Consider the following 15,934-nt stretch of genomic DNA (forward strand, 5'->3'; position numbering starts at 1 on the left):
CGGAATAAAACTTTTATGTTGAAAAGAAAACTACTTGTTTTATTGGGGAAAAAAAAGAAAATTACAAGTATTTTGAAAAAAAAAAAGCTAAAAATAAAATAGTTTGAGATTGGCAGTGTTCCATGGCCTGGGAATTGCTTTGTCGTCCTCATCTTCTAAGTGGTATGCCCCCTTGCCAGCTAATCCGACCACTTTGTAGGGTCCTTCCCAATTAGGCCCTAATTTTCCATCTCCTGGGACCAAGGTGTTTCCCATTACTTTGTGCAGCACCCAATCTCCGATCTTGAATTGCCTTTGATGCACTGTTTTGTTGTATTTCCTGGATAACTCTTGTTGGTATGAGGCAATGTGAATCAGTGCTTTTTCTCTTCTTTCTTCGGTAAGGTCGAGCTCCAATGCTATGGCTTCTCCATTCAAGTCTGGATCAAAATTTTCGCTTCTAATTGTGGGGAGGCCAACTTCTAGTGGGATTACTGCTTCCATGTGTAGATACCCCATTTTTGACCGACCTTAAGACTCAGACGTCACCAGTTGAGCGCTCGGTGATATTGCATATTGTGCTCATTCTGAAGTTTCAGAGTCTCGGCTGCGAGCCTTGTCTCCGGACTTTCGGACTATTTCGTGCCTTGCCTCGATTTGCGAACCAGGCTCTGTTTTCTCTATTTTCTCTTCCCAAAGGGAGGGAGAGGTCTCGTAGATCATCTCCCAGTGGCCGTAGGCTACGTTTCGTGGTCGTAGGCCATTTTTCCCGTTTAGAGCCCGATTTCCGGTTTTTCGGAGCCGACAGTCGCGTGCCTCGGTTCGGGACCGCCTAACCATCTCCGTTTGCTCCGGTTTTTGGTATACACCTTATTTCCTCCCTTTTGAGGAACACTGTGGCCCGAGAGACCAACTTCGTGGTCGAACGCCACCTCCGGTGCTTAACAGCCCATTTTCGGGGCCCCGGGCCGTGCATTTCGGTCCCCGAACCTCCGTTTTGCATCCGTTTTGGTTCATTTTTGGTGGAGACCTTATTTTCATAGTTAGGAAGCTTGTAGGAGGGTGGGAGGCCGGCCATTGTTCTGAAAAGCCAGCTTTATTTCTTCATCGCTCTCTGACGCCCGTTTTCCTCACTTGAAAGCCAATGTTGACCACCCCGGGGCCACTTTCTTGAACCCTAAACCCCATATTTGTGTTATACACACCTGGGAGGCCACCAATATGTTGTGGCCGACCAGTAATTGCGCCTGACCCTTTTGACCCCCTCTAAAAAATCGTCTTTTCTCTGTCCTAGTTCACTTTTTCTGGGTTCCAACCACATAGTTGTGTTGTGCACACATGGGAGGCCACCTTTTTGAGGTGGCCGGGCAGTAATTCTTCTTGCCCCTTTTGACCCTTGGTTGGCCGGCCAGGGGAGGTGGCCGACCAACCACCTAAACCCTCAAAACCTGGCCGGCCATGACCCCCTCACCTGGTTCCTTACAAATCTGACCTTTTTTTCCCCCCAGATCCTGTATCCGATGGAGACTCTTTTGGGGGGGAAATTTGAATTCATTTTCCCCCCCTTTCCTCCATTCTTTGGCCTATATAACCAGCACCCCCAGCTGCATTTTAGAGGGTTACAAAAATTTGTTTTGGAGCTCTTGCATTAAATCTCCCTCTCTCTCTATTCCAACCCTCAAAACACCCTTGGTTCTTGGCCATTTCTACACCAATCCATAGCACCACCCCTCCACCTCCATTCCAGCAACTTGAAGGCCATCTCCAGAGGCTAGGTGCATCATTTCTTGGACCAAAAGCTGTTGAAGACCTAGGCTTCAAGGGTGAGTCCCTTTTTTTCCCCTTTTTTGTCTTGTTTTGCATGCTATCTAAGCCATACTTACAAGCTTTTTTGGGATCCAACCCAAACTGTAAATAGTCATATTTTGAGCCCCTTTTCATGTTTGATCAAGGACCTCCTACTGTTTGAGGTCCCCTACTACCACTTGCTTCTTTGTCTCTCTTTTTAGGCCAATTTTTGCATAGTATTTTAGGCCTATTTGTGAGTTGTTTTGGACTTTTCCATAAACTGTAAAATATCTTGTTTTGAGCCGTTATTAAACATTGTTAAAGGGCTCTCCTCTGTTTGAGGCCTCCTGCTATCACTTGCTTCTTTATCTCTCTTTTAGGCCAATTTTTGCATAGTATTTTAGGCCTATTTGTGAGCTGTTTTGGACCTTTAATTAAACTGTAAAATATCTTGTTTTGAGACCCTCTTCAACATTTTTGAAGGGCTCTCCTCTGTTTGAAAACAGAAGCTGCCACTTGTCTCTTTACTCCTCTTTTAGGCCTTTTCTTGCATGATAGTTTGGCCTTATTTTTGATTATTTTCGTGGCTTGATGTAAACTGTAAAGTGCCCTGTTTTGAGCCCCTCTTCAAATTTGTTGAAGGGCTCTTTGCCATTTGGGGCCATTTGCTGTCCCTTTGTGTTTAATCTCTATTTTGGGGCCATTTTTGCATGATAGATTAGCCCTATTTGTGTTCATTTTTGAGACTTGTTATAAACTGAAAATATGCATGTTTTGGGAATGTATTGCATCTTTCTTCATTCTTCATGATCAAATAATGCATGCTTTGTATAGCTGTAAGTCATTCCATGTGCCTAGTTCGAGTTTCGGGGTTCATTCCATGCATCGGGTGCCATGTTTCCATGTTTCGGGGCTGTTTTGTAGCATATTTCAGCGCTAAAATTCACATGTTTGCATACCATATTCCATGCCTTGCCATGCCTTGTTAGAGTTGCATGTTATGCTTAGGTTCGGTCCTCAGTTTGCGTGCATGCGTATGCGTACTTCGAGAGTCTCATTTTCATCTCATGGCTACTGATGTGAGTGTGGCCGAGGTTCACTCATGTTGGTGTAAGTCCATCATGCATTGTGTATGCCATTTCGATTCATAGCATTGCGTATGCTAGGTTGTATGTTAGAGCATTGTGTATGCCTTGTTACATCGTGCATTGTGTATGCCATCTCATAGCATTGTGCATGCTAGGTTGTATATTAGTTGCATTCATGCATGTCATGCATATTGCATTGTGCTTGGGATAGGAGTTAGCCCAAGAACGGGAAATGAGGGACGTTTCGTACTTCGAGTGACAGAACGTGTCTCAATTCCCAGTCACCGACGCTCCAGATTATCCATGATGGAGTTTAGGTCTTATTGTGTTTATATGTGCATTCATTTCATATTGAGTCATGCAATTCGACTCCTCAGCCATCATGCATCGATATGCGTGATTGGTGGCACGAGGATCGAGGACTACACTCCCCGAAGAGTAGTCATGCATACATATGTGAAAATACTTTGCCATGCCCCTTTGTTGCTCTCTGTTGCAGCAAATCAGAAATCGGCAGCCTTCCAGGAGCTTGGCACGCACTCCAAGAACAATTGCAAACAGAGGCAATGTAATGACCCCAAAATGCGTATAGAAAGTCATCCTTATTTAATTAGGGGTTAATGTGTTTTAATTCAACTATATCTATCAGAATTAAAGACTTATCTGCTGAGTTATGGCGACCTTTATTGTATCGGCTTGGAATTTTTTTACCCTCCGCTCGAGCATGGGCTCATTTATGACATTCTTAATAGTGTATTTGGAATGTTCTTACCTTATTTTGGGGTATTGTTTGAGGTGGTGGTATGATGGTAAAGTAAGATTGGACCAACGAATTTAATTCGAATAATTAACCTACGATAAGCCGTCATTCATTTGTCCTTTTCTTTTTTCACACTTTGAATTTGAATGTGAGGTTAGAACCATTGGAAAGCTTATTTCCGGGGCTTCGATTTTGACACAAGAACGACCTAGAACGGAGTCCCGATGAGAGAGTTATACCCGTTTGAAGTTTTCACATCTGTGCTGGAAGCAGAGTCGCACGTGCGGGGAATAGCGCCGCACGTGCGGTCTGTGCGGGACAGCAGCTCAAAAACGGGATTTTTGGACCATTCCTTGCAATTTCTTTTCCTCTCTTCTTCTCCCCTCTTCCATGTCCGAAACCCTAGCTTCCAAAACCTTGATTTCCTCCACTTTTATCAACAAATCCTCCATGGATCTTGTATCAAGGATGGAGAACAAGAAAGGGTCAACATTTCCAACCGATCGAATTTCGAAAATTGAGGTGGAATCTCATCCAAGCTCGCTCCTTTGTTTGTTCTTCGAGGTAGGGGTTCTAGATCTCCTCAATACTTACATCTATGGATAGATTTATGGTGACTTCAGTATATTAATGTAAAAATCTTCATTTTTATCATCTAAGGCATATTATGAGATTTGGGGATTTAGAGTTTGAGATGTTGGAAGTTAAATTGGCGGGTTAAAATGATGAATTGTGAATCCTAGAAGTAGAATCATTGGGAAAATTGGAATTAAAAGTGGTGATTTAAGAAGTGTGAATTTTTGTTAAAAATCATCATTTTTCTTGAAACCCTAGGTTGATTAATGATGATACCCAATGTTTTGGTCCAAATTGAAAGTAGAATAATGAAATTGAGGTATTGAATTAAATGTCTTCAAGTTTAATTAGAATTTGGAAATGTTTGAAAATTATGTTTAAAATTTGCGAATGAACTTTGTTATGAATATTGAAATTCATGCTATCATGTGAAGGGAAAATTGGGGAAATAATCTATTAATGGTATGAATGATATGAACTTGGTTTTGGAATGTTGAAATGGGATTCAAGGATTTATTTTGAATTATGTTAAATTACAAATGGTGTTGATGAACTAAGTGATATTGACTTTGTTGGATTATGTTGTGTTGACTCATAGTGAATTGATTGGTGTTGTACTATGATGAATTATGTTTGAATTATGTGAATTGTATAGGGTCAGCTACAGGGACGGATCAAGCACCTGAACGCTGTGAGTAGTAGTACTTTGATGTACCTTTAACCATTTATTGTTATTGATGTTAAATCTTCGTCGTAAGAATTATGTTGACATAAATGTTATGTATGCTATGTGAGAAACACTGTGACATTATGGAAACTTCAAAAGAGTTTGTGAAGTTATGTATGTTATGTGAGAAACATTATGAAATTATGAAAACATCAAAAGAACTCATGAAGATCAAACCTATGTGGCCAAGGGCCGACTTGTGACTTATAAAGCTATGAGGCCAAGGGCCAAACTTGTGAACTTGTGAATCCAAAGGGCCGAAGGCCGATGTGATAAGTTGTAAATCTATGAAACCCAAAGGCTATTGTGAATGTGTGAACCCCTCAGGCCAAGGGCCGAGCTGTGAAATTGTGAAACCAATAAAGTCATCTATAATCTAATGAAAATGTACTTACTTTTCGTTACTAATTATCAAGAATGTCCTGTTAACTTTACGTTAATTATGTCAACTCATTGGAATGATGTAACGGTTACCATTAGGACTTTGTTAATTACAAGGCAAGGCAACTATGTTAACATAAAAGAATGATTAAACAAAGGTGTATGCTATTGATTAATAGAGCACATAAAGTAAGTCATTTACCCAAAGAATTTATGTTCATTCTTGAAGAATGGATTCTGAGTAAATATAAGAGTAGCTATGTGTATCCAGATGAATTGAAGTTATTTTGCTACGTTGCTTATGAATTGGAAGTTATCCAGAATCTACGATATAAGTGCAAAGTTTAGCATCATTGTGTGACCCTCATGAGAATGTGAATTAGTCTCTCATTGTTAAGCGTACGATAATGACATGATACAACAAGAAATGCTCTAGTTATGATATGTTCCGTTTGAATTAATGAATGATGTTCAAGCATGTTTCAGGCATGTTTCCAGTATGTTACAAGGGCTTTATGCCATATGTTTCAAGGGCCTTAGTGCCATATGTTACAAGGGCTTTATGCCACATGTTTCAAGGGCCTTAGTGCCATATGTTACAAGGGCTTTATGCCACAAGTTTCAAGGGCCTCGTGCCACCATGTTTCAAGGGCTTATAGCCACCATGTTTATGTTGCAAGATTGAACCTAAGGCCGTTATGTACTCAGCACAGAATCAGACTAACTATGTGAACTCTACATCTTTGTATGCATTGCTATGTGTTATGTTTCAAGTTAAGCATCGTTTTATTTATGTATTACTATTCACTGAGCTTGGCTTACTCTGTTTAATGTCTGTTTCTGTAGGTAACCAACCAAGTGGTCAGTCCTAGTCATGACACCCATTTTCTTTTGTCAACCTTCGTGGGTTCAGGCACTACACGAAGCCATTTATTTTTGTAAAGTCTATTGAAATGTTAGCTTAATTTTGATTACCCATTTAAGGTTGAAGACGTAGAACTTCAATGATTTTTGTATAAACCCAATGATGGGGCTGGGTCCATACGTATGTTTGTTTATCACCGATGCTACAAAATATGGTTTGGAGCTTTATCTATTTTCCATGATGAATGTGATGTATAAGAGGTCCTGGCATGTAGATGTAGCTCAATGGAATTTATATGCATAGTTATTTTCTTACTTTATGCTTCCGATGAGGCCCCGTATGTTATTTACAACAGGTTAAGTGTTCGTTTTCGAACGGGTCATGCCCAAACTTTTAGGGGCGGGTTTGGGGTGTGACAGGCAAACCGGGGCATCACAAGGGATTTTCCGACAGAAGCAACCAGAGCATGCATCATTCATCATTCGGAGCAGAGTCGAGGCAGTCCCCAGCTTGCATGCTAGTTTACTACTTCCTGGTTTAATTTATTAATTAATTAGGGTTTTGTACATATTTGTACTGTAATTATTCATTTGGGACTGTATATTATTTATTCGGACCCTCTGCGCGAGGGTAATGTTGTAATAAGTGTGCATGTGTGTGATGTATGTCTTCCAACCTCACATCTTTCTCCCTTTTATTTACCCGCTTATGATGGTTAGATTAGGGCATGTTTCAATTAGCATACAGTATGATAGCATGTTTGCATTCATTTCGTCTGTTTTGCATGCACCGGGCTCGGCGCATCATACTAACTGCATTGTATTTTCAATTCCAAGTTGAATACATGTTAGCTGTAGCATTTCATATGCCATGTCTAGAATAGCCGAGCCTGCTATAGTTGCACTTTTGCATGTGTTGCATTAGGCATTTCTGTATAAACAGGATCATGCATGGATTTCTAATTAGCTTCTGTTTTGGCTTGGAGTACTCGGTAAGTTTTATGCTTTAGCATCCTTGGATGCGTGTGAGTGACTGCCATGATAGCATGCTTACCATGAGGTTGATTGCTTATGTGATATAACTGCCTGAATGCCTGTGGGTGAAGGTTGGGTTATTTGGATTAGAACAATTCATTCACTGTGAGTTTTAAGCCCACTAGATAGTGGCAAAATCATGTTTTCCTAAGCCCACCCGAGGGTGGCAAATCCACGTCTTAGCCTACTTGCGGGTAGCACCATCAAACCATTTTCAAATAAACAAACATGAAATGTTTTGTTCCAATTCAGGCGATCCAGTCTATACTTGTATGCTGTGCGCATCACATAGTAAATCTAGGCTAATAACCGGCATAAGAACGCATAATGTTTTCAAAAATAGATATCATGGTTAGTAGAGGCCGATCTTTGATCGGGCGAGCGGGGGTGCTCACAAAGTGACCTTCCCCAATCGTACCCAAGTTCCCGAGCCGAGGCAACTTTGGTGATGACGGACACGTGGCCTTAGGCAAACGAGTCAGGGTTTCCTAAATTTCCCCAAAATAAAACATTTAGGTGGCGACTCTGTATCTGGCAAAGCAGTCCATGTTTGGCACTTCTTTCGAAATCTGTTTTCTCAAAAACGATTTGCCGGATTTGGACTCTTTGGTTCAGATTTAGAACCGTGACAATTTGAGAGTCCTGAACTGTAGTGAACCCCAAATGAACAGAACGGGACTCATCCTCCCAGGGCATTCGGGGACGTCTACACCATGCCGTAGGCTAAGGAGAATGGTGTTTCTCCTGTTGATCGTCGAGGTGTGGTGCGGTAAGCCCATAAAACATGAGGAAATTCCTCCGCCCATTTGCCTTTTGCCTTTTCTAACCTTTTCTTTAGTCTGTCCAAGACAACCTTGTTTGATACTTCTGCTTGGCCATTTGCTTGAGGATATGCTGGTGTAGAATTGTAGAACTCTATCTTGTATTCTTCACAAAAGCCTCTAAAGATTCTGCCATCAAATTGGATGCCGTTGTCTGATATTAGGGCTTTAGGTATGCCGAATCGAGTAATGATATTCTGCCAGACGAACTTCTTTACATCTTTTTCCTTGATTGATGCCAATGCTTCTACTTCCACCCACTTTGTGAAGTAGTCTGTTGCTACGAGAAAGAACTTCCTGTTACCGGGCGCTGTTGGAAGTGGTCCTACTATGTCTAAGCCCCATATTGCAAAGGGCCATGGACTGGATAATGGTAGGAGTTCTCTGGCCGGCTGATGTATGTGGTGTGCGAACTTTTGACATTTCTCGCACTTCTTCACATACTTTTCCGAGTCTGCCTGCATGTATGGCCACCAGTATCCTTGTGAAATGGCTATGTAGGCTAACGATCTTCCCCCTTGGTGGCTTTCGCATACCCCTTCGTGTATTTCGAACAAGAATGCTTCTACTTTGTTGGGGTGGACACACTTTAGGTAAGGTCCTGAGAATGACTTTTTGTATAATGCCATAGATGGGGAGAGCCAAAATCGCTGCGATTTTGCTCGAATTTTGTTGGCTTCTTTCTTGTCTTCCGGTAAGACGCCGTCTTTTAAGAACAGTATAATGGGATCCATCCATGAGGGGCCTAATTCGGCGCAACACACCTCTTCTACTTTAGGGTCCTCAATGCTTGATCTCGGTAGGTAGTTAATTAGTAGTGGGTGAGGGATGGATGTATCTGCCATTGATGCAAAGCCTGCTAGTTCGTCTGCTCTGCTGTTTTCCTCCCTGCCAATCTGTTCTGTCCTTACTACTTCAAATTTCTTGATCTCTGTTCTGACCAATTCTTGGTACTTGGCCATTCTGTCATCCTTTGCTTCATAGTCGCCAGAAATTTGGTTTACCACCAACTGTGAATCGCTGTAGACCATTAGTTCGGTGGCCTTCATGTAGAATGCTGATCTGAGTCCTGCAAGAAGCGTTTCATACTCTGCTTCGTTATTTGATGCTGGGAAGCCAAGGTTGATTGCTTGCTCCACAACCAGGCCGTCTGGTGAGATGAGGACTATGCCAAGTCCTGCATCATGCCGGTTGGATGCTCCATCCACAAAGAGCTTCCATATCTCTCCAACGAACAACTTCCAGCAAGTGGAGGGGTCAGATGAAGTCGTGGGGTCAAGAATGTCGGTGGTGTTTCTTTCAAGGTCCATGCTTACTGCCTGCCCCTCGCTATCTGATTGTATAAAGTCTTTATTTGTTGGTGAGTCTTGGCTCAGTGTAGCTTGATTTACTTCTTCCTTGCTGTCTTTACTCTGGTCTGCCATGCGGTCTGACTGAGTATACTGCACCAGGGGTTGCGCTATTTCGGCGTCAACTTCTGTCCCTAGTTCGGTTGTGTCAATCAGGTCGACTGGGCAGATATGATGACTTCCTGGGGTAAATTTTGCAACAAAGTCTGCCAAAGCTTGGGCCTTTATCGCGGTTCTGGGTTGGAACTTGATGTCGAATTGTTTCAACTCTACTGCCCACTTCAAGATTCTCGCAGAAAAGTTCGCTCTTTCAAACAGAGCTTTTAATGGGAAAGCTGTGAGGACAACTATGGTGTGGGCGTGAAAGTAGTGCGACAACTTCCTTGATGCCATCATTAAGGCTAAGGCCAGCTTTTCTAGTGGTAAATAACTTGTTTCGGCGCCCAGCAATGTCTTGCTGACATAATAGATGGGCAGATGTTGGATTTCTTCCGCACGGACCAACACTGCACTAATTGCGTGCTGTGAGACTGCCAGGTACAGGAAGAGTTCTTCTCCAGGTATTGGGGTGACCAGCAGTGGTGGAGAAGACATGTATTATTTTAAGCTTTCCAGGGCGCAGGCGCAGTCGCATTCTTCGTCCTACTCGAACTTGGCTTTTAACGCTTGAAAAAATGGTCGTAGTCTGTCTGACGACCGGCTAATGAATCGGTTGAGTGCAGCTGCCATGCCGGTGAGATGCTGCACTTCCTTTACTGAGTTAGGCCTCTTCAGATCCTGAATAGCTTTGACCTGGGAGGGGTCTGCCTCTATCCCCCGGTTGGTCACCAAGAAGCCCAGGAATTTTCCAGATCCTATTCCGAACGCACACTTAGATGCATTAAGGCGCAACTTGTGCCTCTTTAGAATCTGGAACATCTCACCTAGGTTCCTTAGATGGTCATTCTTATCCTTGCTCTTGACCACCATGTCGTCAATGTAAGCTTCCATTGTTTTGCCTAACAATGGTTCAAACATCTTGGTGACCATCCGTTGGAATGTTGCCCCTGCATTTTTTAGGCCAAAGGGCATGACCTTGTAGCAATACAGTCCTCTTGGAGTTGTAAAGGACGTGACCTCCTGGTCTGGTTCGTACATGGCGATCTGATGGTAGCCTTTGTATGCATCCAGAAAGCTTAGCCGGTTGTGCCCCGCTGTTAAGTCTACCAATTGATCTATCCGTGGTAGGGGGAAGCTGTCCTTTGGGCATGCTTTGTTGACTGTCTTATAGTCGACGCAGACACGCCATTTGCCATTCTTCTTTGGTACCACGACTGTGTTGGAAATCCATCTGGGGTAGTGCACCTCTCTGATAGCTCCTGCCTCTAGCAGATTTCCCACCTCTTCTGCCACTATCTCGGCGTGGTGGAGTGCCGATCTGCGAGTGCGCTGAATGATTGGTCTGGCAAATGGGTGGACATTGAGTTGGTGATTGATGAAGTTTGGATCATTGCCTGGCATGTCGTAGGGTGTCCAGGTGAACACTTCGATGTTAGAGGTCAAGAATTCGAAGACCTCTAATCTTTCAGTGCTGGACAACGACGAACCGAGCAAAAAGAACTTATCCTGGTTCTTTTCATCTATTCTTACCTCTACCAAATCTTCCACCGCTTTTTGATCAGCTGTTCTGCCGACATCTGCGAACAGTTCATTACTCTCAGGTTCTTCCACCAAATGTACAAATCTCTTGGCAGCGCGGCTGCCGTTAGCCGTGACAAAGCATTGCTTGGATATAATCTGGTCTCCAAAGACCTCTTCAATTACTCCGGTTCCATTGGGAAACCGCATTACTTGATGGTAGGATGATGCTACTGATTTCATGGCATGGAGCCATGTTCTTCCCAAGATTATGTTGTAAGTGGAAGGGACTTTCAATACCCAAAATTCCACTTGTTTTGTCACGCTTCCTGCTCTGACTGGCAGTATAATTTTGCCGACTGACCATTCTGGCATTGAATTGAATCCGATCAGGGGGGATACAGCTGGTGCCAGGTCTTTGTCCTCTAATTTCAGTTGTTTGAAGGTGTCGTAGTGCATTATCTCACACGAGCTACCTTGGTCTATCAGAATTCGCTTGACGTCATAATCCTTGACGCGGAGGGTGACGACCAGTGCATCGTTGTGAGGGCAGTATATTCTTTCCAAGTCCTTGTCTGAAAAAGACATGACGTTCATGGCCTCCATTCTCCCCTTTTTGATGGTAGGTTGGACACTTAGTACCTCCCTTAAGTGCTCAGCCTTCTTGATCGACCCTCTGAGCTCGCATACACGCTCAGGTTCGAATACTCCATATATCACATTGATCACTCCTTGAGGTGGGGTGTCAATTGGCATTCCATTGGGGTTATTGTGGTCCTGGGGGGCTGGTTGCGTCCCTCCTTCAATGTATTTATCCAGGTGACCGGCTGCCACCAACTTCTCCAGATACTGTCTCAATGGCATGCAATTTTCAGTGCGGTGCCCCTTTTTTTTGTGGAAGGTGCATCGTGACCTTTCGTCGTAGTCTTTCTGTGCTTCTCCTAGCTTAGCTGGCCATCTGATGAAAGGTTCATCGCGTATTTTGCTCAGAATCCAGTAGATCGGTTTCTTGAATACCGTGGTTATGGCTGTGTGGATTCTCAACCATCTTTTATCCTGGTCCTCTCCGTTGTCTCGCCTGCCTCGTCCGTTTTTCTTCAGACGTTCTACTGCGTTGATCTTTGCTGTGGTCTTTATATCTGGTACTACGGTCGTGCCAGATTTTGTTTTGGCACGGGCGCCATCCTCTTCCACCCTAATGTGCTGATGCACTCTTTCCATCAAGGCCTCCATGGTGAGGGGCGGTGTCATGGTGATTGAGTACCTTAGTCTGTTTCCGACTGGAAGGCCTCTTTTGTACTGTGCAATGGCGAGATTGGTGGGGCAGTCCCCAATCTGGTTGAATGTCTCCCAGTAACGACTATTGTAGGATCTTAGTGTCTACTTTTCACCCATGTCGATGGAGAGTAACTGGTCAATCTCCACCGGGGTTTTAGTGTTCGTTCTGAACCTCGTGACGAACGCCTCCGCCAATTGTGCCCAGGAGGCTATGCTGCCTTCTGGAAGTTTTTCGAACCAAGTTAAGCCTAGGTCACCAAGGCTTGATGGGAAGAGGATGCACATCAAAGCTTTATTTCGCCGATATACTGCCATAACCTGGCGGAAGTGGCTTAGGTGTATGTAGGGGTTTGTCTTCCCCTCGTACGTGGTGAATTTGGGTTGAAGGAAACCTGAAGGAAGGGGCGCGTTTTCAATTGCCGGGACGAACGGCGATGTCTGCAGCCTTGCTAATGCTTTGTCCGTTGGTTCGTAGGCAGGGCGTGGAGACGGCATTCCGACCTCGACGCTTCCATGCGTCCGAGGAGCCAACCGTTGAAGGGCAGATACCCTACGAGGGTTGCGCACCCTAGTATCCTCCTTCCTTCGTGCCTTTTCTTCCAACATGTTCCGCAAATCGGACGATCTTGGAAACTCCGTCTGCCTAGATGACGTCTGGAACGAGCATGAGGGTCGATAGGTACTTCCCTCAGTGTAAGACCTCAATGATCTCGTTCTCTCAGACTTGGAGTAACGAGTTCTGGAGGTTGTGGATTGAGTATCGCCTGTCCTGAGGCTTCTACTCTCTGCTCGTGATGGTGTGGAATGCCTTCCACGGTCTTCTGAGTGGCGAAGAGTCGTCTTGCTTTTGTGCCCCTCTCCTGTCGCAACTCCTTTTCCCTTCATCTGGCGCTTCATGGCCTCCATGTCCGCCGCCATCTTCCTTATTAATTCATCTTGCTCCTTTACGCGGTCCTCCAGAACTTGAGGATCAATTCTCCGCCTTTGTCTGTTAGGACTTCGTGAACGAGAGTGACGGGGGCTGTTAGTCCGCCTCCTCCCCCTTGTATCCCTCCTGGGATTTTGTCGTTGTGGCTCTAAGTCCGCCATGGGAGGGATAGAAGGTAGGCCTTTACGTCTTGCCCCCCCTTCTGGTGTTTGTCCGTCGATGGCGGACTGCGGCAAATCTTCATTGTGCGCCATTGCTTCTAAAGAGGAAAAGCTTGATCAAGAGGTTTTGTTCTTGTCTGAATTCCCACAGACGGCGCCAATTGTACGGGAAAGAAATAAACCTTCTCGTATAATCCTGTTGCTCAAGTCCGCGTTCCTCCAAACGTTGTCGCTTTACTCCCTCAAAACACAAATGTGAGCTAACCGGCGGGTGTGTGCCGGAAACCCCTCCGATGCCTAAGTCAGCAAAATAGACAACTAGACAAAAGCTCTGTGTATTCTGGAATCAAAGTTGTATTACCTCTCCATTGGTGATGTTGGTGAGCTTTTAGAGGTTCCATGTGGCACAATCCAAGTAGGACTCTTACTCCTCCATGTAGAGTCCTCCTAGGATTCATACTCCTGAAAGATAATGCCTATCCGTCAACACCCCCCTCACTGTTTAAACCAAGTGAGATGGTTTTACCATGGTCGGACTCCAATGTGGCCGAGGTACGCATGGCCATGCTTAGCCGTAGAACAGACCGAACTATCCTTAGTTTGGTTCGTCCTTTGACTGCCCTTACCTCAGTTCCTCCTGTACAAACCGTGGTAGGTCTAAACCGAGCTAACTTTTAGCAAGGTTTAGACCGAGCTAACCGTACTGCGCCATAACCGGTATAAGTTTTAGTATGGTGACCGAGTTAACCTCCTTGGGACTGGAGTAACTTTACACCTCTTTTGGGCCGGAGTAACTTTACACCTCTCTTGGACCGGAGTAACTTCATGGCCTTTTTACTCAGCCCTTCGCACTGTGGCCCATAACGGCCCATTACCCAGCTCGGCCCAAATTTTCATATAAATTATCCTCTCAGGTACCACAATCCCATCTTCTCCTCCTCCAATGTCCCTAAAACGTGCAAAAAAGCTAATCAAAGATATCGCCCTTGGAACACCGCCAAACACCGGCATCCCCCACCCGAAATCTACCTTATCAAACCCCGCCCGAGTTGTATCTGAAACGATATAATCCTTATTCGCGTCCAAGGAATACAAAGGACATCCCTTCATCACCATAAGATCAGCCACTGATCTGAAATACTCTTCGCTCACTTGTGCCTTTGCCTTCTTTACCAACTCCAATGCATATCCCAATGGAAGCATAAATAACGTTCCTGCCTTTGCCATCGCCGCCGGATAGGTAAACACGTTGCCATAGTATCCAGGAGGTAGGTTGAGGTCGTGTTTATTGCCGCGGCCATTGACAATGCACGAGACGCGAACAATCTCGTCTGCGGCTAGGCAGAGTGCGCGTGTTCGACATTGCCATATATACGCGGTAGTAGTTCGAATGTGGAGGCAATTATGCTGTGGTGGTGGTGGGGAAGATGGTTGCGAATGGCTCTGATTTCTTTGGGACCAAAGAAGAAAGAGCGGTTGATCGTGGTGGTGGTGGTGGCGGCTCTGGCTAGTGCTTGGTCGTATTCGTGGTGTGGGCATGTAATGGAGGGAGGATGTCTAGCAGAGAGGAGGTGCCTCTGCCAAATTGGTGGTACCATGTCGCCGAGCCAGTCGAGCTCCACATTTGCAACTGCCTCTATGAACAGAACCCCTTCGGCTGTGCAATCCACTGAGAGTTTCCGATTAGGTCCTTCAACGAGCCTCCCTACAAATGGGTAGTAAAACTCAAGTGCTTTGGCTTGTGCTTCTCTAATCACACTCGCAGGGTCTTTCCCTTCCATTGAAGGGTTGTTTTTGTAAAACATGATCACTGGAACTTGAAAACGAAGACCTTCTTGGTCATCTATGTCTGAGAGTTGTTTGAGTTCGTGTGGTGTGGGCTTTGATGGAACAAGAAGTTTTGGATCTTGTCCTCTCACTATGAATACTAGGGGAAGAGTTGAAGATGCCATTTTTGGAGGAAATGTGAAATAAAGAAGATGTAATATCTATATGTGCTTTGTCATATGAATTTGAAAGGTATTTATAGAGTAATGATCAAGTAGAAGATGAGAAACCCATCGCATAAAGCAACAGTTTTTCTTATGAGTTAAAAATCTCAACATCACAATAAAATTGATCAATTATCAAGTTAATTTGGATTTATTTTAGTGATATAAATCGTTCATATTGTACAATTAAATAAAAAAATTATTCATATAAAAAATTAAATTCATCAAATGTCAATTGTCATATTATTAGAACATTTTTATTTATAAAGCTTACGTGTTTTTAATAACAGACTGTTAGTTTATTATAATAGATGTGATTTAATAATGTGATTATTTATACTGTATCAACTTAATTTTTTAAATATATCTTTTCTTAGTTAACCATATGATATGAACAGTTCAACTAATTAGAAATTTGATTGATTCAGTAAGTTAATCTCAATTAACTTAATAATAATTTTAATAAAAATCTTAATGACATTATCAATTGAACTAAATTGATACAAAATTTAAAATTACTAGTTAAAATTAAAAATGTAAGAATCAAAATTAACACAACAGACAAAATGAAAAAACTATTAATGTAATGGG

At 43.6% G+C, this 15,934-nt stretch overlaps 1 pseudogene; it reads right to left on the bottom strand.

Annotated features, from left to right (window-relative positions):
• Positions 1 to 4,852: 4,852 nt before the first annotated feature.
• On the bottom strand, positions 4,853 to 15,304 carry LOC114305190 (alcohol acyltransferase 16 pseudogene; annotated as a pseudogene).
• Between the last annotated feature and the right edge of the window lie 630 nt (positions 15,305 to 15,934).

Source organism: Camellia sinensis, chromosome 13 (genome assembly GCF_055761805.1).
Source record: "Camellia sinensis isolate YWXY chromosome 13, ASM5576180v1, whole genome shotgun sequence".
In the NCBI taxonomy this organism is placed as follows: Eukaryota; Viridiplantae; Streptophyta; class Magnoliopsida; order Ericales; family Theaceae; genus Camellia; species Camellia sinensis.